General features: G+C 46.1%; 1 protein-coding gene across 3 annotated transcripts in view; it reads right to left on the reverse strand.

The window, feature by feature from the left end:
- The window catches only part of LOC144164340 (uncharacterized), a 45,806-nt gene extending 31,936 nt beyond the window's left edge, over window positions 1-13,870 (reverse strand). For 2 of the 3 annotated variants that reach the window (XM_077694845.1, XM_077694843.1), the window contains exon 1: window positions 11,427-11,718. The gene's annotated coding sequence lies outside the window, so the exon portion shown is untranslated. Of the gene's footprint in view, window positions 1-11,426; window positions 11,719-13,229 lie in introns of those variants that run through there. The other variant, XM_077694844.1, reaches the window with a different exon arrangement.
- Window positions 13,871-27,255: the final 13,385 nt, after the last annotated feature.

The raw sequence follows: 27,255 nt of genomic DNA on the forward strand, positions 1-27,255 counted from the left end.
TCAAGCGCGCAAGTGGAACGATTTGACGGTTTGTGTGAACGTCGATAGAAAAGCCTAGGCGCCTATGCTTCCTGCGTGCGAAAAATCGTTGCTAAAAGCTTTGGCGCCATATTGAGATGGCGATGGGCGGGACGAAATTTCCGTTGTTTCGGCAGTTTCGGTTTCGTATCTAATTCTAACGCGCATGCAATTTTTCGACCTATTTTTCTGGAAAAAAAACTGCGCGTTAGAATCGGGTAATTACGGTATCCCAATCAAAAAATTGCGGCAGCTTGCACTGGTGGTGCAAGGTTGGAGAAATGGCGGAGCTGGAGTAGAGCTACCTTCGTGCGGTTTTGCTGACATTTGCTAGGCTTTGCTCAGTTATGCTAGGTTTTGCTATATTCTTGGTACACTAGGCTAGGCGTTGAGAGGTGAAGCCAAACTTAGCCGAATTCTAACCAGGCCGTTCCGGTCGGTCCCCTCAATGGCGGCGGATCCCAGGGGAAGAAGCCAGGTCGATCCCCAGCTCTGCTGTTTCTCCAGCCTTGCACGACTGGAGCAAGCAAGCTGCGCCAATTAGTTTTCTTGCGTTTTAGCAGCCCAAAAAAGACTCTCCTTTTTAGTAACGGGTGCGCATACGCATAAGCCCTCATTTTCACACGCGAGCAGACGCGAAAGCCGGTTTCACTGTTATAATAACCTATCTGCGGTGGTGCACCCTTCCCAGGCGGCGCAGTTTTTTGTTTTGTTTTTTTGTTTTTGTTAACGCCACCGGACCAAGTTCCAACTCAAACAGCTCTGCTGTAAAAGCTACAACGGACACTCGTTAATACCAAACAAGGTAGCAAGCAGCCCACTCAAAACATTATTGCACTGCTATTCATCCATGCTCCAGAACTTTCCACCAGTCCGGAAATTCGGCGTATTGGCACGACCCACCTAAAATGCGTCCCCTAAAGCCCTCAAAACTGATCTGTGCTCAAAAAGCAGTAGGGCAACACGCACGCTTTATACACTGCAGTAAAAGTGCACGTGGAAATCACCATCGATAACTGTCTTTAATTAAGGAGTATTTTTTTACCTTAGCGTAAGTGCGAGCAGAATATATGCACGCGTGTTTGTGTGTGCGTGTACATGCGTGGTCTGCGCTTCTTACCTAAATGACAGCTTTTATGATGGGGCATAGCTAACCTAAGGCTCGAGGCCCGGAAGCAGGCGTTTGAATCCGGAATTACTTGCCGTAAATTGCTTCGTACTGAAATTAGGCCCGCGCCTGGTAACACTGGCCCAGAAAAGCACCGAAAACGCGTATCATCATTACTACAACCCTCGATGCAAAGTTCGGGCGTACAAACATAACTTAGCGCAAATGAAACCTTGAGCGCGTTTGAGGACAAATAAAAGTAATATCGATACTGCTCCTTTGGCTCTTCAAAAAACAAAATAGATAACCCCATCTACGCTATAGGGTGCATAAAATAGTATAGATGGCTTCACAAAACAGCCAAAAAGCTGTTACGTGGCCCTCGCGGAACCCAATCCTTCCACCCCAATAAAAGAAGGCTCTCTCGGGCCACCGATGAGCTGAGCAGCTTCTGTCCAGATTTAAGGGGCCCACAGCACTACCTCGAAAAGCATCCTTAAAGAGGCCTTGCAGACAAAATGCAAGTTTGTTTTATTCGAAAGATTTCGTGTTTTATAGTGCCCCTAGTGCTTCTGCGGATGCAAACCATTATTCCATTTAAATTAAAATTTCGATTTTCCGGCTAAATGGTGTGTTCTCGTGGTCTGCAATGACACCACAGCGACCGACCGCTCTACAGCCGATGGTGAAGCCTTGTTTACTGTTAGTAAACCTATATGGCGCCACCATACCACGGCAATTTCATTTCCTGCCTATGGTTTGTTTTCGACCGTATTTAAACCTGGCTTGTTTTTGTCAGGGAGAAAAAATTGTTTCGTAAAACACAGTGTTCGCTCGACAGATATGGTCACGTAAGACGCCGTTGCTTGCGTCAATCGGCCAGTGCAGTCTGAGACAACCCCAAAGCCTCGCAGTCCTGTGCAGCTAAACCAAGCATAGTGCGCGCAGCACCAACAGCAGTAAGCATTGGTACTTCTATGTTTACGTGTGCTTTCGTAACTTCTGTTTCTCCCACCATTTCTACTGCTTTTAGGAGCTTATAAGCTCTGCCTCATTAGTGTTTGCTTTTGCCGGCCTCCGCCAATCGCACAGCTGGCTCGTATGACATCATAGGTTCTGTTGTGGGAAATGAGCTAGTGGGTCGCATGGCCATTCAATTTTTTCCTAATGATGTAGCTTATTTGAGCGAAGTTTACGTTAAAAGTGGTGTCAGTATGATTCTAATGAGGCCGTCTTTTTAATGAACCAAACTTGTGTTTTCTCTTCATGGCCCCTTTAAGACACTTGACAACGTGCGAAGCTACCATGGCAGAGGTGCTTCATAGTTCATAGGCCAAGCTTTTGAAACCGGGAAGTTAGGGCTGGCTGGAATACATACAAAAAGTAGCCGCAGTGGTGGCTTAGTGACTAATATCCCTGTCACACGGGCACTTTCAATCCGGATTGAAGCGAGGCGCGATTGACTTTTCGAGCGCACTCGACGACCACCGCTGCTACAAGGCACGTTTCAATGCCGATCGAGAACTTACACCGGTTACACTCACGTACGGCAGACGGCGCCAAAAATGTACTTCTCGGCCGGCGTCCGGTAACTTTGCGCTGTCGTGGGTATACGTGACTATATAAATGCTCCTGCACGCTTATTTGGTTCAAGTTATTTGATACAATTTCTGGGATTAGTGGAAGTTGTTACTTTCTGTGTCATTAGTCAGCGGGAACGAAGGTATCGCCGCTTTTGTCCGATCGCGCTTGGAGACCTCAATCGCGCTTGAGAAACCAGGATTGAGTTCCAGCGGGATCGGGCTCGGTCGCGATTGAAGCTGCCGTGTAGCAGCGCCTGATCCGGATTGAGCTCGATCTGGATTGTCTCAGCCGCGATTGAAAGTGCCCGTGTAACAGCGTATAAGGCATTGTGCTGAGTTGCGTTCAAGGACGCGGGTTAGATTCCCTGCTGCGGCGGCTCCTTTTCAGATGGCGGCGAAACGCGAAACCGATCGTGTGAGGAGATTTCAGCGCACGTTAAGGATCCCCAGATGGTTTAACCGGAACTCTCCGCTACAGCACGCCTAGTTGCCCACGTGTAGGTGCGGCGCTTTAACCCTAAAATTGAGAAATTTCAATGGTCGCTTCGCTATAGAACGTGCGTGTTTGGAAAGTGCTTGGTCATTTGCGCGCGAACATCGCAAAAGAATTTTATTTTGCGGTTTCCATTTTGCAACAAGAAGTTGGACACGAATGCTCGGTAGGTACTTTCACCGAACAACCGGTTTTTTTTATATAATAATCTGACCATGCTGGACAACCTTTATGCGCCACTTCTGTTTTTATTTAGGTGAGGATAAAAAGCAGCTCTATTCGTCGCTGTGCAGTGCACGAGGAAAAAAAAATTCAAACAACCTGAGCAGGTTTGTTTGCCCACTATTTGGCGGCAGTGCGCACTTGCTCGGTCTACCGCAGTCGTTATTTCTTTCTTTTTTTTCGGGTCATTGCACTGAGTCTTTGCCGATTCTCCCCAGGGCCTCGCATGCATTGTTTCAGCTCGATGACGGTTTTAAATGAAAAGGTTTTTTACCGTAGCTTTAGGGTGCCCATTATCATTCATGACGGTTTGTGGTATCAGAAGTTTCACGGGCTCAGAAGTTTCGGTTCGCGACCAGTACCTGAAGAAGAGACCCACAAGGTACCGATGGTTTCATCGTAAACACTTAGAAGGCAGGGCTCAGCTTTTCTTGGGTTCAGCTTGTAAGCCATTTGAAAGAGCTGCTACAAGCGTGGCTCTCGCAGCAAAAAAACTGCAGAAGGTGACTATGTCACCTTCAGTAGTCTATTCGTTGTCTAAACAGCAGTAGTCTATTCGTTGTCTAAAGACACATGTGTTTTTGCGCACAAACGATGTGGCTGTCTCAAAGTAATCTTGTTGCAGCTGCTTGTACATACACTCACAGGGCCCTTCCTGTCAATGGTTGGAAAAGCGCTTATTTTGTGACACAAGGGATAAACGTAGAGCGAAGAAAACCAGACAGAACGAATGAGGCGCTACTAACCACTGAAGTTTATTCAACAAGGAAGAAGGAATTATATAGATGATCCACCACTTATGCCAATACTGTGCGCATGCGTCAAATTTCTTTGTTTATTTGTACCGGAGATACTCCTTTTCTTTCTCTAGCAAGGTAATGGAAGGGGAGCTCACACACTCTCCTTCTAATCCCGATGTTATGCAAAATGCCTCCCAAATTTCTCTGGTTATTTTATCATTTGATTTGAACAATACCTCGGTATCATTGAATGCCGGAGCACATTTGATTGCCCGAACGCTTTTACAGTCGAAGCAGTGCAATGCGAGATTACCCGAAATGCGCACAGTATTGGCATAAGTGGTGGATCATCTATATAATTCCTTCTTCCTTGTTGAATAAACTTCAGTTTTTAGTAGCGCCTCATTCGTTCTGTCTGGTTTTCTTCGCTCTACGTTTGTCCCTTGTGTCACAAAATAAGCGCTTTTCCAACCATGTACCGATACCAACTAGCCCAACAACAAGCCTTACTGAACCTTCCTGTCAAATTTCGCGCGTAAGCTAACCAAACTTGCCGCAGAAACAAAACTCCAAAACAAAGCCGAAGTCGGTAATGGTTCTGAAAGTTTGAATAAATAGGCATGCTCAAAAATAAAATCTGATAGTCAAAGAGACTAACATGGCGCCACAGCAATTTATATGTGTACGTTGGTGTTTCTATAGCTAAAAGCTAGACCTCAATACGATCGATGTGCTGATGGGTAACAGGAGTGTTGATCGCTAACGGTTGGCACTCGTTGGTCTGACACCTACGCCTTATGCCAGCTACCGCAGACCGCACTGAGCGCTAAGCGGAGCCGGCGAATTTGGTGGTGATGATGATGTTGGTGGCGACTAAAAGCTTTCCTTTTGAATCGGGGTGGTGGTGAATGTTATCTTTGCTATGTAAATAAGTAACCTGCTGCTGCTAATCTTTTCTTTCAGCTACGACTCAGTTTTTTTTTCTCTATAATACACTGAAGCGAACAATTGTTTTGAAGGCCCTGCATCGGCAGCTTTGCTGTTTCCCGTTGTTTTTTTTCTCCCGCAATACTCCCCCCGCTTTCTTGCTGATGATTTCACCTGTAGAGCCATTACTGTTTCCCTCAACGGTAACACCCAGTGCTTCAAGAAGGTATAGCTTCCTTCTTGTTTAAGCTGGATGAATACTTTGGCATTCCATTGCAAAGGGCTCAATCCTTTTCGTATCGTTTTCACAGCACACACAAACCTCAGCTAGTGGAGAACATTTGCTCACATGGGTCCTTGTCTTCAAGCACCCAGCTTTGGCCTGAAGAAGCAGCGCACTGTTTTTAGTGTCATCACGAAAAGTTCTTTGATTCTTTGTTTGACTGCTAGTAACGTTTTTTGTTTCAACTCTATCTGTGCTCCTAGATGTATTCGCCTAGTTCAATTTCTTTTTCAAGGTTCCTGATAGTCCTTTCAAAAACGTGAATTGCCCCATGGTAATTTAAATTACCACGGCGAGAACCTCAATTTAATCAAAGGAAAAAAACAATTGGTCGCCATCTCGCCCTGCGAAGATGGCTGTCCAGCAAAGCTGTTGTGATGGAGGAGGGTATGAAAGGTTTCTCGTCGTCTCGGCGGGCTGGCCGCTTGCGCTCGGATAGTGTCACTAGATAAGGTTACAGAGTATGGGCACTCTTTTCCCCTATTGTTCCGTGCTGCCGCCATGATCATTGGTCAATCCGCATTACACGACATTTGTTTACACTGCGACGGCTAATGCTCGCCGCCATTTTTCTCTGTTTATGCGTTTGAGTCGGTCAACTCTGTTAGGCTTAGCTTGTCCTCCGTGCTCTACGACTGCGCGCGACTGACGTTGTTCCGAATGTGAATCAACGCGTGTTACGGCATTTCAGCAGCAGAAATGCGCCCAAAGATGCGCAAATGCTACGTCCTGCCTAGCGTGACGCATGCTCTCGGCGTCTTGGGCAAGAACTGCTCTATTTAGCGACACTAGTCCTGCCTAAGGCTTCAAATATAATCTTCAAACCAAGTCTTTACCAGGAATACATTTGGGGGGTCCATTGTTCGGGGGCGCCTTATCATCCATAATGCGGTTTCGATGCTTGTTTTGTGGTTTCCTTAAACGAATTCTGAGCTCTATGCTGCATGACTGATCAGACTCACGCATGCGCTCGACGTATTAAGGCTTGGCGCCTAGGCGTTCTTGCCCACGGGGATGAAACCGTTGAGGGGTAGAGGTATACAGCTTTGCTGTAAAGAATTGCGTGCGATCGCGTGCCGTTCCGCTCGACATTTCTCAGCTCGCTGGCTCCCCACCGACTGTGTAGGCAGGTAGTGGTATAATATCGGCCCTAATTCATAACAAGTGTGTCGGTATTCTAGGATAAAAAAATGACTGACGATTACGATGCCCCTGATGCGAAATGTGAGCGCAGCGCTAACTGCAGTATTCTCGGCGACGGCGCATAGCTGCTGCGTCTCAAGTAGTGATCGCGTCAACAGCGACCGCATCGCCGCGGGGGGCATTTCTTTGTGGCCTCGGCATACCACCCTCCCCGTCACACTTTCACCATGCTTTCATCCTCCGCTCTCCTGCTCGCTCTCTTCGGTGGCCTCTTCGTTGTGTCGGCTCGGCTACAGTGACGCCTACGCTGAGGTACGCCGCGAAATCACAGAAGCGGTCGCTCAAGTGCTGCGATCTAAAACTGGCCGCGTATCTGCTCCCTTCGCTGCAAATGTTGTGGAAAAACTATAGTCTTCGGCCGCCCCTGCCACGTAAATGCCTCACTTTGCATCCCAGCCCACCTCTCACGCTCCTCTCCTTCCCGCCCCGCTCCTCGCACGATAAAAACGTTGGAGGTATGCTCAAATCAATTCAATTTTCCCGTGTTCCACTGCTCGCACGCCCTCGGCTGGAATCTTTCGTTACTGTTGGGCAATGCCCTCAACGATGTGTGAGTCCGGGTGGAAGCGCGTTTCGTATTTTTAGGTCAAAACATAGTTTTCAACAAGTATCTTTTTTATTCGCTATCGCAAAAACCATGCAGTCATGTATGTTTATTTAAAAGAACACTACAAATACTAATTACGTATTGGTGTTTTCTTTTTACAGAGGAATGTTAACAAGTAGAGCGCATGTTTCTTATGTGCTTCCGGACTTATTGGTTTGGAAAAGTCTCGCCAATATAAACCTCTCGTTCAGGTTTTACTCGAACATTTGCTCGGAAGTACGAATAAAGAGAGAGACATACATACAGACAGACAGAGAGACAGACCAAAGTTTTAGGAATAATGAACCTCAAGAAAGGCTATGGTCTTTAAAAGTATTCCTTGGTCGAGAGGTACACCGAGTGGGGAGTCAATACCGAAAATGGGCTCGTTCTACCGTGCCAAACAACCGCTGTCGTCATACGCTCAAGTTACGACTTCGTCTTAAGTCAGGGCATGAACGAGCAAGCAGTTGTGCCAAATGTCTCCCCGTGCCACCATTTCAGGACAGTTAATTAGTCAAAACTTCTGAATGTTTGGCCCAAGTTTTGTAGTATTCTTTGTGTTGAACGTAAAATCTTTTATCCGCCTCATAACGGCTATGAAGCTAACATCTTCGTACGTATGACATCACTTTGTTCAGTGACATGGCAGAAGGCCTCCACTCAATCCTTCAGGAACTGCATTCAGAAAGCCATGTAGGATTAATGATTAATGTTGGCATGGCAAAAGTAGTGTTGAATAGATGTACAGAGAGCATCCGTTAATTTCTGGGAAAGCAGATACTAGAAGAAGTGGGGGAATTTGGGCAAGTTGCGATTGCCGATCCAGACTATAACGGGGAAATCAGGCTTAGAAGTACACAATTTCTATGGACCCTAGGAAATACGGCAAACACTCCGAAATGCTGAACGGTAGGCTACCCTGTCATTGAAAACAAATGTATCGAACCAGCGGGTGCTCAATGGGATAACTTAGGGCTCAGAAACTTGGGCACTTACTAAAACCTTCAAATAAATCGTTGATCGACCATCCCGGCATCGAGAGAGAGAGAGAGAGAGAGAGAGAGAGAATAAATATGTTTATAAATCTTGCAGAGACTGATGTATGAATCTCGCCCCGTGGAAGGCATACCTAGTCCGGGGTGCCTTGGCTTCGGCTAACTGCCCTTGCTAGGGTCACCAGTTTGAGCTGGATATCTGGATCTGGGCTGGCCAGGGAAGCCCTCCACTGCCCGGAGGTGAAGTTGCGAAAAGTGGGCAAGTCTGAAGTACGTTGTCACTCCCATACTATATGGCAGAGGGTGCCAGGCTGGGCACAGTAAGGGCAAAGGAAATGTTGACGCCGCCATCCCCAGCCATCTAAAGAAGAATGATAGTAGAGACGCTTACAAATACCACACTAGCGTCTTGGATTAGGGAGCAAACTCGGGTTGTCGAACCCTATAGCTGAAGTCAAAATGAAAAAGTGGCGTTGAACTGGACATCTGTTGCAGACAACGGACAACCGGTGGACTGCCAGGGTTGCTACATGTCTACAACTATAGGGATACCGTCAATTCGATAAAGGGATGAGATGAGGAAATTTGGTGGCAAATAACGTATGCAGACTGCGCGGGATATGAGAGGATGGAAGTGAATGCAAGAGGCCTTCATCCTGCAGTGAACTTGATATAAAATCATGAAGGTGACGATGACGATACTGATTATGATGATGATGGTGGCGGTGGTGTTGAACGACTAAGAGACGATTCCACCCACTACAAAATTGAAGTGGCGTTTAAAGCGTCGAAGCTACCTCTAGGCTATGGGCGCCTTGTAGTGAAGGGTTACGTAATAATTTAAAGCCTCTGGGCTTCTTAGCGCCTTATGAAGCCTCGACCAACCAGCGATTAAGGTTTCCACCTTAAAGGAGCCATGAAGAGAAAATACAACTTCATTTAATTTTAAAGAACTAGGATGCAGTATCTCGCTCAGTTCCATTAGAGCCACAAAAGATGTTTTAACGAAAAAAAGCAAGAAGTATTTAAAAAATTTCAAATTTGGCGCCACAGTGACGTGTTATGAGCAAGAATGACGTCATACAGGCCAACAATAAAATATAATTTTTAGTGCGTTAACTGCGTGTTAGCATTCAAGTGATGCGGTGAAATGGAACTAGAAGCCCCATTACAGACGTCCAGTCATGTGTCGTCGCGACAGGTCAGTTAGGCGGCCGCCAATTGCACAAACAAGGTTCCGTGACGTCATAGAAATGTTGCGGGAAATTGGCTAGGGGGTCGCGACTGCTTCACACGTTTTCTTCGATATCTTCGTTATTTGTTTGAAGATTGGGATGGTATTGGTATCATTGTTGTCGGGACCAAGCAGTCTTTCTGATAAACCCAACTTGTACTTTGTTTTCATGGCTCCTTTAAACCACCTCCACGACAGTGAATTGGACCTGCAACCTTGAGCACAGTTCCTGCACCTTAGCCATTAAGGCACCGCAGCGGTTGGTTCTGCCAAATAATATAAAGACGTACGCAGTCAGAAGTAACTCTATGAGCAGTTTTTGTACGCTAAGTGTGCTGCAATCTGACTCAGAGATGCAAGTGATCACACGTAGCTCTAAGGGCAGCTTTTCTGTGCGACGTGGAATTCCTAGCCAATTTAACATGTACGAATAGTTCAGATGCCCAACTAAAAAGCCTTGGCAGTGACTAGAGTGCAAGAAAAAACATAGGAAGGAAGGGAGACACCTGTTGCGCATTAGTACACATGACACTTTAAAAATGCGCCTTCGCGAGAGCAATTGACACATGCATGCAGCCGACGTCGTAGACGCAACTTACGTGAAAGGAATCTTTATACCGTTCTATACACTTTGCTCAAGTAGGTGTTAGTTTAATTAATAACTTCTTTAGTGCTACATGAAAAATGACGATATTGGGTATGATCAAAATGTGTACAATTATGATGTTGGTAACTATATTAGTACAGTCTAAAAATAGAAAGACTGCCTCATTGGAAGGAACTTTTCGGTACAACCCTCATTACGACGTCCTGAAAGCAGGAATGTAGGTAAGAGATTTTTGTTCACAGGGTATTTAGGCTTTGGAAGTGGAATGAAGTGATGTGTTTCAACAATGCTGTCAGAAAGAAACTAATCGTATTGTTTCCCAGACAGGTACACAATGGTAGAGCAACGGATACAGCCTTTGAGTGTTCAGCACAAAGTCCGAAGCCCTTAGACGCCAAAATGGGCTAGTGTGTTTCGCGTTCTCAAACGTCGAACTCAAGGGTTCGACGAAGAAAACCAGTACGCACGACAATCGAGGGACCAGTGCTTGTCCTGTGCATTGTTACTCCCGATCACGTCTTTCAGCGCGCTGGCTACCACGTCAAAGGTGCTGTGTTAGGTTGCGTATGGCCAACTCGTGAGAGTGGGAAACCATGACTGCGACAAGTACTTTGCGTGAGCACAGAGCGAAAACTATCGGGTAAGTTCAACCTCTCCGTGGAGAGTCGATGGAACATACGCTTAAAGTCTGCGACGGTGAAGAGCTGCCTTTGCCATTTCTCCTCCAGCCGGTAATGGGCGTCGGCTTGCGTGTGCCGCTTTATAACACAAAGCACCACAGTTATCATTTATTATGCAAAAGACGGTGGTGGAGAACAATAATTACAAATTAGGAGGATGGTGACCCTGCTGAGCTCAAAAGAATGTTTCCAGAATGGTTGTTGAAGTTATGGTTAGATAACCACAGGTCGCAAAACTGCAGTGCTCTTAGAGTGGCGCCTTCTACGCTAACAATGGCATTTTCATATACAAAAGTTCAGCAATAACAAGCTATTAATTTTATACCAAACGAAACCTTTAATCGCGGAATGTAACGGCACCGATTACTCAGTGATCACGACCACATTATGTCGCGACTCTACCGCGATTCATGCCGCCGGAACGCACGAGGTCACGTGCCCGCCGGCATGGTCCTCTTATACGTTTTGCGTAATCTCCAACTGCCCATTATAACGAATCATTTCATCACAAGCATCGTGTAATCCCCGCATTGTGACCCGTTAGCGAAGCCAGCGCGAACCACAACAAACATACGCCAATGACGCAGTTCAAAACGGATTATCCCTTGTCTGGAAGACAGTTCGCGCCGCCGAAGTTTTACCCTTCCCTTACGGTCAAAACTGGACACTCACCATGACTGCTTCAATGAGTCGACACGTCCCATAGAAGAAAAGACAAGAAACGTAGCCGGAGCAAGAACTGACCTATGCTGAAGAGAGTTGGAGGTCCTCCAGGAGGTCAGGTTTCCCAGGCGACGTGGCAGAGGCTCGAAGCAGCTCCCGCAGCGCCGGCAGCCGCCGCACTTGCGGCCGGATGCGTGCGCCGAACCGGAAGCCGAGAACAACGCCTTCCGGAACTGTGACCGTCAGTCGACGGGTGCCTTTACTCCCGTCGCCTGCTACGTTTAGATAACGGAGAGCAAAAGGAGACGTTATCGAGATCGGTAACGGCCGACGCTGGCCCCTTCGGTGTTCGTTCCTCACTGTGCTTTCTTTTTTTTTTTTTTCGCGGTATGCATTGCCAGTGGTTGGGGAGGGGGAGAGAGCACATGTGCACGGCGTCCTCTTTGCGCACGCGCGAACGCGCAGACGCACCTGTGCGTTCTCTGTGGGAGTTATCCGAGCGCGCCGTCGGCAGCTGTGTTGGAAACGCAACCGAAAAAGAATGCAGAGTAAGCTTTAGACTGAGCAATGATGTTGTTCGGCGTAACCCGCAATAATGAGGGAGGCGCTTTGTTTTTTGGTCGCCCGAACGCAACGACCATATCTGTTTTTTGCCGAGACCGAAAGCGGAGTGAGATTTGAGGCTTAATTGGACGACAATTAGGATGTGGAGAACGCCTGCTTTCGCAGCTTTGCGCGATTGAAGCGGCAGTGGGTATCAATGAATAATAAAATAATTTGTAATAAGTTACCGATGGCAAGTGTACTAGTCGGATAATATCTTACGATATTCATTGTCAAAATCACTTGCTTTCGTACTGGAGCTAGGGTACACGTTGATGAAAGAAAATCTATAAAATAAGAATTTAGAAAATAGAGCTTTTATATTTTCTTCTAAAATATCTCGGAATATTTTTTTCTATACATTTGTTTCTAAAATATATGGTATATCTTTTCAGCTGTTTTTACGGAGCTAACCACCATGAGCGAAAGAGTCTCAAAAAGATAGAGTGGTGGTAAGCTTGGCAAGTTGGCAAGAAGGCATTTTCACAGAAGCGCTCAAATACAGCAAGGACAAGAGAACCGGGCAAGCCGAGTGTCGACTAACAACTAATTTGAATGAGATCACGCAGTAACTTTGCGTTTGGCCTGAAAAAAAAAATAAAAATCTCTAAAAGTTGGATAGGTGAGGGCTGCATTAGAGAAACTTCAATTAGGCTCACCGATAAACGGACCATATATCATAAAATCAGTGTTTGCTGCGGTTCCCACCTCTGCTGATTGTTCAGCGGCTTCTGCGTTTTTGTGGGACGAATGGTTTATGTGGAAAAGGGGGACGGGAAAGCGTTTGCTATGGTAGTTTTCTGAATTTTCTGTTGTTGTTTTTTTTTTGTTTTTGTTGTTGTTGTTGAAGTCGAACACATAAATTCTGAGCGATTACAACAAAATAAACCAGTCTTGAGCCACCGCTCGTCTCGTCTGATTCCTTCATCCTTGCCTGTTTTTTAGCCCTTCTGGAAATTTCTCTAAAAGTCAGTGCGAAGCGCGTAGTCAGTATCATGCCTTTCAATTCTCTGCGCGTGCATGTTCAGGCATTTTATAAAAACAGATGCACATCATGCCTAGGACACAAAACAACGGCCTTTGAAAGACGGAGACTTAACGGGAGAAAATATTCCGTATAATGCTAAGCGCACGTCTAAACAATACGAACTATCAATCAGCATCTTCACGTGTCTAAGCTGCAAAACTACGTTTCCTTTTCTTTTTTTTTAATCGTCTCAAACTTCGATTCAAGCACCCTACTCCCACGCGGATGCCCGATTGCTAATCTGTATTGCTTACCTTGCAGAAGGCACCGAATATGAATTGCAAACCAAACTTCAATCTCTCGTTGTCTTCCCACTGACAATCCACGTTCTTTTCGAACACTTGACTTTCACAGCCCCTCGGAGACTTCGACGCGCTTTCACTGAAAGCATCGAACGTTGATTACCAGTTTTCGTGCTCTCAAAACGAACACTCCTCCTCACATCGGTCTTATTCACGCACAGCAGTACCACAAATAGCGCGTCTCAGTGAAGATTTTTAAAAGTCTTGCCTTCTGATGACACGAAGCGTTGCGGCTGGCTTCCCCTTATCATCGGTGCTTCAAAACGAAAACAGGCGCCGGAAGTTCTGGTAACGAGGCACGGCTTCCGGCGGAACGTTTCGTGGAGGGTGGGGGAGATATTTTCTTGCTCGGTCGCTGTATAAGGGCACGGTAGAAGCGCTTATTCTCTCCGTAGAGACATGAGTACATCCAGCATCAAAGTGATCAAGTCCAGTCTTGCGTTTGATGTTCTCGTCGAAGCACGGCCTTCGTCAGATTCACTCGTATCGTTCATTGAAGCTTCTCTGAGGTTTTCAACCGACTCAGACTCCACGGCTCACCGCGACGCCAACAAGCGCCTATTCAGTGGCCACGCGCGAACAGCCTACACTGTTTTTTTTTCAGGCTCGTGGTTTGAATTCAACGGTGCTCGCCCGCACAACGTGCACTATCCGGGCCCTGTGCCTTATCACGGGAGTTCGGTGCAGCGCCGTTTATTCAGCAAGGGTAGGTCTAAGACCTTGGCTTTGTAACAAAACTCAGCTCCTCCTTCTCCTCCCTGGTTTGATAGACCGGTTGTTAACGTGTACCTTCATCAAAGATTTAAGGAATTAATCATCTTGGTTGTGTTTGAACAAATTCGAAAGGTGCGTAGCGCTGCGTGGACTGCACTCTCGCTGGCGGAAGGATACATCACTTTATAACGGGCGCAGTACGGTGGCGGGTTTCCCTCCCTGCACGCAACTAACCGAACGAGAGCGCTCGCACCTGCGTTCTCCGGAAAGCCGCCGGCTTGAGTCGCGCGTGCGCGGTAACACCTGCGGCGTTCGCACCAGACGCCCACTGCGCATGCGCGGCTTATCGCGCTCGCGGGTCCCGCGCCGGCTGCCGTCGCTGCGGGCCCGCGGTGTATTTATGCAAGTACGGAGAAGGGAACGACGGCAGCAGCTGTTCGCGACCATCCATTTTTTTCGCGGGCATAATTGATGAGCAAAAAAATAATACCAAGGAACGCACTAAATGATATGGGTACTCATGAACAGAATAGAGCTTTCGCGTCTGTATTTCCCTCGAGCTCTGAATGATGGTCATGCTGAAAAAGAGAAGGCAGTGAACAGACGCGTACTTTTTTTTTAACTCAAAGGAAAACAGTGGTAAGACGGGAAAATAGTAAATGTCAAGACGAAATCCATGCGCTGACGAACTGAGCACGCTTTATAAAAGCGGAAACCCAACTGCTCCTTTCTGCGAAAGAAAACAGCCGTTGTTGTTGTTGTTATTGTTGTTGTTGTTGTTGTTGCTGCTGCTGCTGCTGCTGCTGCTGCTGCTGCTGCTGCTGCTGCTGCTGCTGCTGCTGCTGCTGTTGTTGTTGTTGTTGTTGTTGTTGTTGTTGCTGCTGCTGCTGTTGCTGCTGGTGTATTGTTGCTGTTGTTGCTGCTGTTGCTGTTGTATTGCTGTTGCAGCTGTTGCTGCTGTTGTTGGTGGTGTTGTTGTTGCTGCTGTTTTTGTTGTTCTCCTGGCAGAAAATTGGCCACCGCTGTGAATAAATAAATAACGCATGTGTGACCCGATGGGACTTGAAGTTGGGTCTGCCGAGTAGCAGCCCAATGCACTACCAGTGTGCTATCTCCTCACTTTTTTGTTTGTTGCATTGAACACTTGCAATTCAAATACGACAAAAACGTTAGCACTCGTCTAAGAATAAGCACATCACTGCAGCTGAAGTTGGGCGCGGGTCAAAACTCCGGCACGCAGACACACGCCTCCAACAGATTCAGCCACACTCGTGCGTCACTGCGCTTCATAAATGCTCCTAACTTAACGCAGCCTCCTCCCCAAACAGAGACTTCGTTGGACGACGGGGTTCCGCTTGCCGGCCAGTCACGCGGCACTACCTCAAGCAATACAATCCCATCACATCGAGTATATCATAGGATACTCCACTGGTATTCTATGCGAATTTCCACGTTTTTCATCGGCAAGAAGGCAACTCTCCTCAACTTTACGGAACCTCGATTCTCGGCGGCCGTTCTCTGAGGAGAAAATCCTGGGTCACTGGCCTTCACCGTCATCTACGCACAAGGCGACAAAAGCACTCCTGTGCTTCTTCAAAACAACAAACTTGCACAGCAGACTGTAACGCAAGAGGCTACTGCTAGCGTCGTGGCGCTGGCCACACCTCTTTACGCTCTCTCTTTACCTTTCCCTTCTTTTACTGTGTTTCATCTTTTCTCCCCATTGTTCCGCTTCCCCACCTGTAGGATAGCAAACTGGGCCACAGCCTGGTTGACATTTCTGCCTTTCCTTTACCTTTATTCATTTGTTCTACTGGTCTCGCGAAAAGGCAAGAACCGAATTGCATATGCCCTTCTACCTTTTAAGAGTTCGTTGCAAAACATCCCGGCACAAAACACCGCAATGATCAGTGGTTTCAGGTTGATTACGCAAGGCGCAATCGCCCGACCAAGGAATAGCCGCTCCTTTATCGCGGACCTATATTTTCTCTGGAGTGTTGATGTATGCAGCTGAACGAAAAACGTTCTGCGCGCTTTAAAACACTGGTCTTATCGTGGCCTATGTACGGCTGTCGATAAACGGCGCCGGGAACCGACTCTCCAATTAAAGTGCTGGCCAAAGCCTTTTTTTGTGTGTGAAATGGAAAACAGATATTGCAGGAAAAATGAAAGGGAAAAGTGTCGACAAGCTTCTTCAAAAACACTTCTGGCGCTTTCGCGCTAACTTTACCCGTGGAGACAAGCGGGAAAGGTACGTTGCCAGAGGTAAAACTAAAGTTGTCGTTGCTGTTTCTTTCTTCGTGGCTCATACCCACCGAGTTGCATGCCCCGATCCGTGTAGCGGAAAGGAAGAAGATGAGTAGACAGGGCAAAGGAGCGGGGAGCATGGAACAACAAATGATGCAATTTAATGGAGTAATGCGTAACTATAATCTACGCTCGTATTGAGGGTGGCCGCCAGTTTAGTGAACTAAGACAATATGCAACTTTGTTCGATATCAAAGAACTGGCCATTTGCAGCTCACTCCGCTCCATTAAAGCCACCAAAAGAGTTTTTTAGCAAACATAAAGCTCAGGAAATATCGAAATACTGCAAATCTTGCGCTTCACTGACGAAATATGCCCACTAGTGACGGTGTGTGGGCCAGCGCTGGAGACACATTGTACGACGATTAGCTGGCCATACCAACCCGAGTTTTATCTGCTTTTCATTATCACGTAGTTTACAGTGATGTTGTAACTATTGTTCTATGCCCGGCTTCTTCTTCGGAAGGAAAACATACAGACCCATGTTTGCTGGGTAATTAATTAGATACTATGCTCTGTCGCAAGTTACAAACGAAGTGCTTATATATATATATATATATATATATATATATATATATATATATATATATATATATATATACGGTCGAACAAAAGAAGTTTCCAATGGTCCAGAAAAAATATCAAAAAGTAGAGTCCGACGCAAGTCTCAAAAAACAAAAACAAACATGTTTACTAACGTTTCGACTGGTGGTCCAGTCTTCATCGGAGTAACATTTACAGTACACTGCAGAACGCTTTTATAGGTGCGTGTGGAGAGAGGAGGAAGTTGCGCTACAGTGCGCCCTCTTTGAAAGAAATCATACGTCATCATTCAGCAAAACAAGAAAAAACGCAAGACATACACATGAGAGGGAATGCACTGCCCTCCCTCTTTTTTGGGAGAAAAGGTGCGCTACAATGCGCCCTGTTTAGAAGTAGTTATTGGCAAGTGGTACAACAAAGAGAAAAGAAAAATGCAAAGGGGCGTCTAGGAAGGAGGTAAATTGGCGCCTCTCTTCATAGGAATTAACAGAAGAAGCGGGGGCGGGGAAGAGAAAGGAGTAAAGGCGGCAGAACGAGATAAGGAAGTGGGAACGCGCGTCAGCACGTCATCGCTTTTCGTCTTAGGAATGTGTCAACAGAAGAGGGGGGGGGGAAAGCGGCAGAACGAGATAAGGAACTGGGGAGCACGCGTCAGCGCGCCTTCGCTTTTCGTCTTAGGAATGTGTCACGTGAAGCCGGCGCTATGTGGCTAAGCCGGCGCTAAGAGGCTAATTGAGTGAACCTGGAGGGATAAAGCCGGCGCTGGTATGCCTAAAAAGAGGATTGGTCACGCAAGAAGCGAACGGAAGAAAGGCGAGTAATTATTGTGGCAAACATGTCAACGCGCCCACGCCTTCGTTCAGCCCAGAGGATGCGGTTTTGAACTTAAATATGAGATATGATTCGCGAACTTCGCGTGCGTGGTTGCTGTTGAAATTGGATTCAATTATTGTTACCTTCAAATTATTAAATGAATGACCCGGGATTCCGACGTGACGGGACAAAGGAAGGTTAGGAAGAGACTTGGCGTGTGCCCTATGATTGTTGAACCTTAATCTAAAAGCGTTCGCCGTCTGGCCAATATATTGCAGGTGGCAGGTATTGCACTCGAGCAGGTAAACTACGTTGGCGCTGTCACAGTTAAAATTTCCCTTCAGTTTTACAGAGAAGTGCGAGGCGGTGCTAGAGGCGGTTTTTGTTTTCGTCATGTGGGGGCATACCTGACAACGAGGCTTGTTGCAGGGCCCACAACCGGTCACTGGTTATAATGGCTGAGCCTCGAAGATGTCAGAATGTCGCGCAGGTTTTTGTTTCGCCTATAGACAACACGTGGTGGTTCGGAAAATATAGATGCTAGTCGAGGACTTTGATTTAATATGTTGTGATGCTTTCGAAGTATGCCAGAAACATTCGGCACAGATGCGGAGTGAGTGAGAACTAGGTTACTTGAAGGGCGTCGGTCGGCTGGCTTCCTGGAGTTAAGGAGGTCATTGCGGCTCAGCGCTCCTGCTCGGCGAATGGAATCGTCAATTAATTGGAGCGGGTACTTTTGTTTGAGCAGATCGTTTTTTAGTCCCTCACAGTTGAAAAGAAAATCTGTTTCCTTGGAGCATATCCGGCGGAAGCGGTGCGCTTGACTGTAGGGTATGCCCGTTTTCCAGTGCTTAATGTGACTACTTTGATGGGAGCAAATATTGATGGGAGTCCGTCGGTTCCCATCGGCTCCAGCCGTGGGCCGTCTACCCCAGCCGTCGGCTCCGCACAGACCCCAGCCAAGCCCCCGCCGCTACAACCTTCGGAGCAGCGATGCTGAGCCCTCAACAAGCAACCGTCAAAATTGACTTCCCACCTTAGACACTGGTAAATCTGCTCCTTTAACCGTGTCTAGGAACTTCCAAAATGCTAGAAAATTGGCAGAAAAACGCATTCGCTTTGAATTGCACGTCACCTCACTCACCCACTATTTGAATGAATCTGCTGTTCCGAAAGGTCTCATGTTGAAATTAGAACCCGCTACGTCTGAATTGTCCCCTCATAACCAAACTAGATGGAAAAATGTCCTAACTTCTGCATCTCTAGAATTAACCAGTATTGTTTTAGATCACTACAAATCGGAAGTTAAATCTGTGCATGAGCAAGAATCGACTTTGGTGCCTCTTCTCACCAAACATGAATCTGATTCTCGAGCTGTCTTTGAACTCAAGAAAAAGTCTTCAATAGCCACGATGAAGTCTAAAAAAATGTCTCGCGACATGGTCCCTCCTCCGAAGCAATTTGAATTACCCCCTCCTATGCCATCATCCTCTAAAATGACCGAGAAGAGTGACTTCCCCACCAGTAATTTAGTGAACTTGTCCAGTGTTGTGCTGACAGAGATCGAAGTTCGCACACTATCCAAAGGCCTAAGTTTTTGTCCAGCAACGGGAGGTTTCAGCGAATTCCAGCTTCTTAAAGATTTAGACAATTTCGCTCGCAACATGAGATTGCGTGAATTCTTTCATGGGCGCCCTAACACGGACAATGCCGGCTCTTTACCCAGCTCCAAGCACTGGACGCCACCGACTCAGCGCGATAAATGTCTAGATCTATATATTAGAGCAGTACAACATGACGTGCTTGAAGCCTATAAAAAGCAGACGCCTTTTAGACCCAACCTTTCAATTAAAGAGAAGGAATCACTTGAGAAGTTGGCATGTCGCCACGAAATTGTAATCAAGCCCGCTGATAAAGGTGGAGCAATAGTGATAATGAATCGAGATGATTACATCAAAGAAGCAGACCGACAATTATCCGACACATCCTTTTACAAAATTCTTCAATCTGATCCAACTTTTGAATATAAAGAAATTGTCAAGGAAAACCTCGAAGCACTACTGGAGGCCAAAGAAATAGACAAAACGACGGTGCGTTCTCTGATACCACTCAGCCCAATAGCAGGCAGGTTCTACCTTTTGCCCAAAATTCACAAGGCACATGTCCCTGGTCGCCCAATCGTATCTGGCACAGGCACGGTTACCGAAAATATTTCCCTCTATGTCGACAACTTAATCAACAAAATTCCCCCTAACTTTCCTTCATACATAGGAGATACCAACCACTTTCTCTCTGAAATATTAGACCTTGAGATTCCCAGTGGCTGTCTGCTTGTCACCATGGACGTGACGTCACTATATACCAATATTCATCACTCTGATGGAATACAAGCGGTGATCCACGCTTACAGTGAATCACGGGAGCCTAAGCCCGTCGAGAATTCCACATTGGCCTTATTACTGAGATTGATTCTTGAGCTAAACAATTTCGAGTTCAATGGCAAACACTATGTTCAAGTCAGTGGTACATCCATGGGCACAAGGATAGGGCCAAATTATGCAAATATTTTCATGGCAGTCCTCGAGGAGGAGTTTCTTGCAAGCGTCGACTTGAAGCCATTTTTTTACAAGCGCTTCATCGGTGATGTCTTTCTGATTTGGCCACACGGAGAATCCAATCTCCTAAGATTTATAGCCAAGTTTAACGCGGTCCACCCTAACATTTCTTTCTCACACCAGTTTTCCGCTACCAGCATCAACTTCCTCGACGTGACGGTATCTGTCTCGCAGAACAAATTAGAGACCACCCTTTACCGAAAACCGACGGACTCCCATCAATATTTGCATTTTCAAAGTTGTCACATTAGGCACTGGAAAACGGGCATACCCTACAGTCAAGCGCACCGCTTCCGCCGGATATGCTCCAAGGAAACAGATTTTCTTTCCAACTGTGAGGGACTAAAAAACGATCTGCTCAAACAAAAGTACCCGCTCCAATTAATTGACGATTCCATTCGCCGAGCAGGAGCGCTGAGCCGCAATGACCTCCTTAACTCCAGGAAGCCAGCCGACCGACGCCCTTCAAGTAACCTAGTTCTCACTCACTCCGCATCTGTGCCGAATGTTTCTGGCATACTTCGAAAGCATCACAACATATTAAATCAAAGTCCTCGACTAGCATCTATATTTTCCGAACCACCACGTGTTGTCTATAGGCGAAACAAAAACCTGCGCGACATTCTGACATCTTCGAGGCTCAGCCATTATAACCAGTGACCGGTTGTGGGCCCTGCAACAAGCCTCGTTGTCAGGTATGCCCCCACATGACGAAAACAAAAACCGCCTCTAGCACCGCCTCGCACTTCTCTGTAAAACTGAAGGGAAATTTTAACTGTGACAGCGCCAACGTAGTTTACCTGCTCGAGTGCAATACCTGCCACCTGCAATATATTGGCCAGACGGCGAACGCTTTTAGATTAAGGTTCAACAATCATAGGGCACACGCCAAGTCTCTTCCTAACCTTCCTTTGTCCCGTCACGTCGGAATCCCGGGTCATTCATTTAATAATTTGAAGGTAACAATAATTGAATCCAATTTCAACAGCAACCACGCACGCGAAGTTCGCGAATCATATCTCATATTTAAGTTCAAAACCGCATCCTCTGGGCTGAACGAAGGCGTGGGCGCGTTGACATGTTTGCCACAATAATTACTCGCCTTTCTTCCGTTCGCTTCTTGCGTGACCAATCCTCTTTTTAGGAATACCAGCGCCGGCTTTATCCCTCCAGGTTCACTCAATTAGCCTCTTAGCGCCGGCTTAGCCACATAGCGCCGGCTTCACGTGACACATTCCTAAGACGAAAAGCGAAGGCGCGCTGACGCGTGCTCCCCAGTTCCTTATCTCGTTCTGCCGCTTTCCCCCCCCCCCCCTCTTCTGTTGACACATTCCTAAGACGAAAAGCGATGACGTGCTGACGCGCGTTCCCACTTCCTTATCTCGTTCTGCCGCCTTTACTCCTTTCTCTTCCCCGCCCCCGCTTCTTCTGTTAATTCCTATGAAGAGAGGCGCCAATTTACCTCCTTCCTAGACGCCCCTTTGCATTTTTCTTTTCTCTTTGTTGTACCACTTGCCAATAACTACTTCTAAACAGGGCGCATTGTAGCGCACCTTTTCTCCCAAAAAAGAGGGAGGGCAGTGCATTCCCTCTCATGTGTATGTCTTGCGTTTTTTCTTGTTTTGCTGAATGATGACGTATGATTTCTTTCAAAGAGGGCGCACTGTAGCGCAACTTCCTCCTCTCTCCACACGCACCTATAAAAGCGTTCTGCAGTGTACTGTAAATGTTACTCCGATGAAGACTGGACCACCAGTCGAAACGTTAGTAAACATGTTTGTTTTTGTTTTTTGAGACTTGCGTCGGGCTCTACTTTTTGATATATATATAGATATATATATGGGATGTAATAGGGCTTAGCGAGGTTAGGAGGGCAGGCGAAGCCTTTACGGTGCTGAAAAATGGACACGTCCTATGTTACCGTGGTCTAGAGGACAGAAGGGAACTGGGAGTGGGATTTCTAGTCAATAAAAGCATAGCTGGCAACATAGACGAATACTATAGCATTAACGAACGGGCAGCAGGTCTTGTAATTAGGCTCAATAAGAGGTACAAGCTCAAGGTGGTACAGGGCTACGCGCCCACATCCAGCCACGACGACCAAGTAGTGGAACGCTTCTATGAAGATGTGGAATCGGCAATGGCTAAAGTAAAAACACAGTATACCGTAGTTATGGGGGACTTGAATGCTAAAGTAGGCAAGAATCAGGCTGGAGACAAGGCAGTTGGGAACTATGGTCTGGGCTGTAGAAATAGCAGGGGGGACCTACTAGTTGAGTTTGCAGAACGGAATAACCTCCGCATAATGAATACCTTCTTCTGTAAACGGGAGAGTCGGAAGTGGACCTGGAGGAGCCCGAATGGGGAGCACAAAAATGAAATAGACTTCATATTATGCGATAACCCTGGCGTCGTGCAGGATGTGGAAGTGCTCGGAAAGGTAAGGTGTAGTGACCACCGTATGGTAAGATCTCGAATTAGGCTAGATTTGAGGAGGGACCGCAACAAGCTAGTACGAAAGAAGCCGATAAACGAACTAACAGTAAGACGTAAAGTAGAAGAATTCAGGATAGCGCTGCAGAACCGATATTCCGCCCTTAACGAGGAAGCCGAGCTTACGACACAGGAAGCTAGCGACAACCTAACACGCATCATCACAGAGTGTGCAATAGAAGTCGGGGGCACTATGGCTAGACAGGATACTGGTAAACTTTCACAGGAGACGAAAGATCTAATCAGGAAACGGCAAACCATGAGAATCTCTACCGCAGCTGACAGAATAGAACTAGCCGAGCTCTCGAAGTTAATCAATAAGCGTAAGACAGCTGACATACGGAAGTATAATATGGAGAGGATCGAATACGCTGTAAAGAACGGAGGTAGCCTGAAAGCAGTGAAGAGACGTCTTAGCGTGGGGAAAAATCAGATGTATGCACTTAAGGATAAGCAAGGCAATGTCATCACAAATAGGAATAAAATAGTCACAGTGGCCGAGGAGTTCTATAGGGATCTGTACAGTAGCCGGGACATACAGGATAATGCCGAACGAGACAGTAGTTCAGAGGAGATAGACATCCCACCAGTAACGACCGAAGAAGTAAGGAAGGCTTTGAAAGAAATGAAAGGGGGCAAAGCACCTGGTGAGGATCAGATAACAGCAGACCTCTTGAAGGATGGCGGAGAAATTGTACTTGAAAAACTGGCAAACCTGTATACGCAATGCCTAATGACCGCAATGGTACCGGAATCTTGGAAGAACGCGAACATCATCCTAATCCATAAGAAAGGCGACATGAAGGACTTGAAAAATTACAGGCCGATCAGCTTACTGTCAGTCGTCTACAAGGTATTTACCAAGGTAATAGCTAACCGAATCTCTGCAACCTTAGATTTCAGTCAACCTAAAGAACAAGCAGGGTTCCGTAAAGGTTATTCAACAATGGACCATATTCACACGATCAATCAGGTGATAGAGAAGTGCGCTGAGTATACTGAACCCCTATATATAGCCTTCATAGATTATGAGAAAGCATTTGACTCGGTCGAAACCCTAGCAGTCATTCAGGCATTACGGAACCAGGGGATAGATGAGCACTATGTAAGAATACTAGAGGATATCTACAGTGGGTCCACAGCTACCATCATCCTCCATAGGGAGAGCAGTAAAATACCTATAAGGAAGGGTGTCAGACAAGGAGACACAATCTCTCCAATGTTATTCACAGCATGCTTACAAGAAGTATTCAGAACGTTGGATTGGGAACAGGTGGGAGTAAGGGTTAATGGAGAATACCTCAGTAACCTCAGATTTGCTGATGACGTTGCCTTGCTAAGTAACTCGGGGGATGAATTGCAAAGCATGCTTTCCGCACTGGGCGAACAGAGTAGAACCGTGGGCCTAAAAATTAATATGCAGAAAACTAAAGTAATGATCAATAACCTCGGGACAGCACAGCAGTTTGAGATAGGTGGCGAGGCACTGGAAGTGGTAAGCGAATATATCTACTTAGGCCAAGTTGTGACCCAAGATCCCAACCATGAGGCAGAGATAATTAGAAGGATCAGAATGGGGTGGGGTGCATATGGCAGACATTCTCAGATAATGAATAGCAGCCTACCATTGTCGCTGAAGAAGAAAGTGTATGACAGCTGCATCTTACCGGTACTCACCTACGGGGCAGAAACTTGGAGGCTCACTAAGAGGGTTCAACTTAAATTGAGAACGACTCAGCGGGCAATGGAGCGGAAAATGATAGGTGTAACATTAAGGGACAAGAAGAGAGCGGAGTGGGTCAGAGAGCAAACTGGTGTTAAAGACATATTAGTAGAAATTAAGAAGAAGAAATGGACGTGGGCAGGGCATGTAATGCGAAGGCAAGATAACCGCTGGTCATTAAGGGTAACAGAGTGGATCCCTAGAGAAGGCAAGCGTTGCAGGGGGCGGCAGAAAGTTAGATGGGCAGATGAGATGAAGAAGTTTGCGGGGATAAATTGGTCACAGTTGGCACAGGACCGAGGTAATTGGAGAATAATGGGAGAGGCCTTTGCCCTGCAGTGGGCGTAGATAGGCTGGTGATGATGATGATGATATATATATATATATATATATATATATATATATATATATATATATATATATATATATATATATATATATATATATATATATATATATATATATATTGTGAGCATTCGCGACTCCACAGAACTACAGAGGACAATTCCCGCACCTCGCCTTCATCTGTACATACTCATCAGCACCAGCCATGCGGCACTGTTCCATCATCTTCTACGGACATGATCATCATCATTGTGTGTTCTGCGGTGCATGCGGCTCGAACGCCGCAGTAAACGCCGTTCCTAGCCCTTGTCTCTCAATGTATATATATATATATATATAAATATATATATATATATATATATAGAATTATAGGTCAGCAGTCTACGACGCCAAAGGAGGCATAGGGGTGTGGTTAGGCTATTTTCTTTTTTTACTACGGTTAATGAAGTGAACATTTTTTTAATAATATACAGAAGAAAGAAAGAAAAACACGTATATTCTTCTGTATATTATTAAAAAAAATGTTCACTTCATTAACCGTAGTAAAAAAAGGAAAGAGCCTAACCACACCCCTATGCCTCCTTTGGCGTCGTAGACTGCTGACCTATAATTCTGTATTTCCTCAACGAGCCCCTCATTTTCCTTACTATATATATATATATATATATATATATATATATATATATATATATATATATATATAATCAAACAAACATTTTGTTTATATAAACATTTCTTTTTCATCCGGCAGGAATTGTGTGGCACCGGGATTCGAAACACGGTCCTTCGGCTCTACGCCACCGCTGCACCCTTTCCGAGGAGACGAAAGATCTCATTAAGAAACGGGGCAAAGCATGACAATATCCACCCCAGCTGACAGAATAGAACTATCGGATCTTTCGAAGGTAATGAAAAAGCGTAAGACAGATGACATACGGAAGTATGATATGGAGAGGATTGAGCATGCTGTAAAGAACGGAGGCAGCCTAAAAGCAGCGAAGAGGCGTCTAGACGTGGGGAAAAATCAGGTGTATGCACTTAAAGACAAGCAAGGCAATGTCACCACAAATAGGGATAAAAAATAGGTATAGCAGCCGAGGAGTTCTATAGAGGTCTGTACAGTAGCAACGATATCCCGGATAATATCTTACGAGGAAGTAGTTCGGAAGAGATAGACGTCCCACCATTAACGATACAAGAAGTAAAGAAGGCTTTGAAAGAAATGCAAGGTGGTAAAGCACCTGGTGTGGATAAGATAACAGCAAGCCTCTTGAAGGATGGCGGCCAAAGCGTACTAGAAAAACTGCCAAACCTGTATACGCAATGCCTAATGACCGCGACTGTGCCGGAATCTTGGAAGAACGCGAACATTACCCTAATCCATAAGAAATGTGACATGAAGGACTTGAAAAATTACAGCCCGATCAGCTTACTGTCAGTCCTTTACAAGGCACTTACCAAGGTAACCGCTAACAGAATTTCCGCAACCATAGATTTCATTCATTGATTGTAGGGTTTAACGCGTCGACGCAACGCAGGCGATGAGGCGCGCCGTAGTGGAGGGCTCCGGATTAATTTTGACCACCTGGGGATCTTTAACGTGCGCCGAAATCTCGGACACACGGGCGTTTTTGCTTTTCGCCTCCATCAGAAAAGCGGCCGCCGCGGCCGGGAATCGAACCCGCGACCTCGTGCTCAGCAGCGCAACGCCTTAGCCACTGAGCCACCGCGGCGGGTACCTTAGACTTGAGTCAACCTAATGAACAAGCAGGGTTTCGAAAATACTATTCAACAATGGACCATATTCACACGATCAATCAAGTGATATAGAAATGTGCGGAATATACTCAACACCTGTATATAGCAAAGCATTTGACTCTGTCGAAACCTCAGCAGTCATTCAGGCATTACGGAACCAGGGTGTATACGCGCACTATGTGAAAATACTAGAGGATATTTACAGTGGGTCCACAGCTAACATCATTCTCCATAAGGAGAGCAGTAAAATACCGATAAGGAAGGGCGTCAGACAATTAGACACAATCTCTCCAATGTTATTCACAGCATGTTTACAAGAAGTATTCAGAACATTGTATTGGGAGCAAGTTGGAGTAAGGGTTAATGGAGAATACCTCAGTAACCTCAGATTTGCTGATGACGTTGCCTTGCTAAGTAACTAGGGAGACGAAGTGCAAAGCATGCTTTCCACACTGGACAAACAGAGTAGAACCGTGGACCTGAAAATTAATATGAAGAAAACCAAAGTAATGATCAATAACCTCGGGACAGCACAGCGGATTGAAATAGGTGGCGAGCCAGTGGAAGTGGTAAGCGAATATATCTACTAAGGCCAAGTTGTGACCCCCGATCCCAACCATGAGGCAGAGATAATTACGATAAGAATGGGGTAGAGTGCATACATTCT

The sequence above is a fragment of the Haemaphysalis longicornis genome, unplaced genomic scaffold (genome assembly GCF_048455015.1).
Source record: "Haemaphysalis longicornis isolate Haplotype H1 unplaced genomic scaffold, Haemaphysalis longicornis Haplotype H1 scaffold_13, whole genome shotgun sequence".
In the NCBI taxonomy this organism is placed as follows: Eukaryota; Metazoa; Arthropoda; class Arachnida; order Ixodida; family Ixodidae; genus Haemaphysalis; species Haemaphysalis longicornis.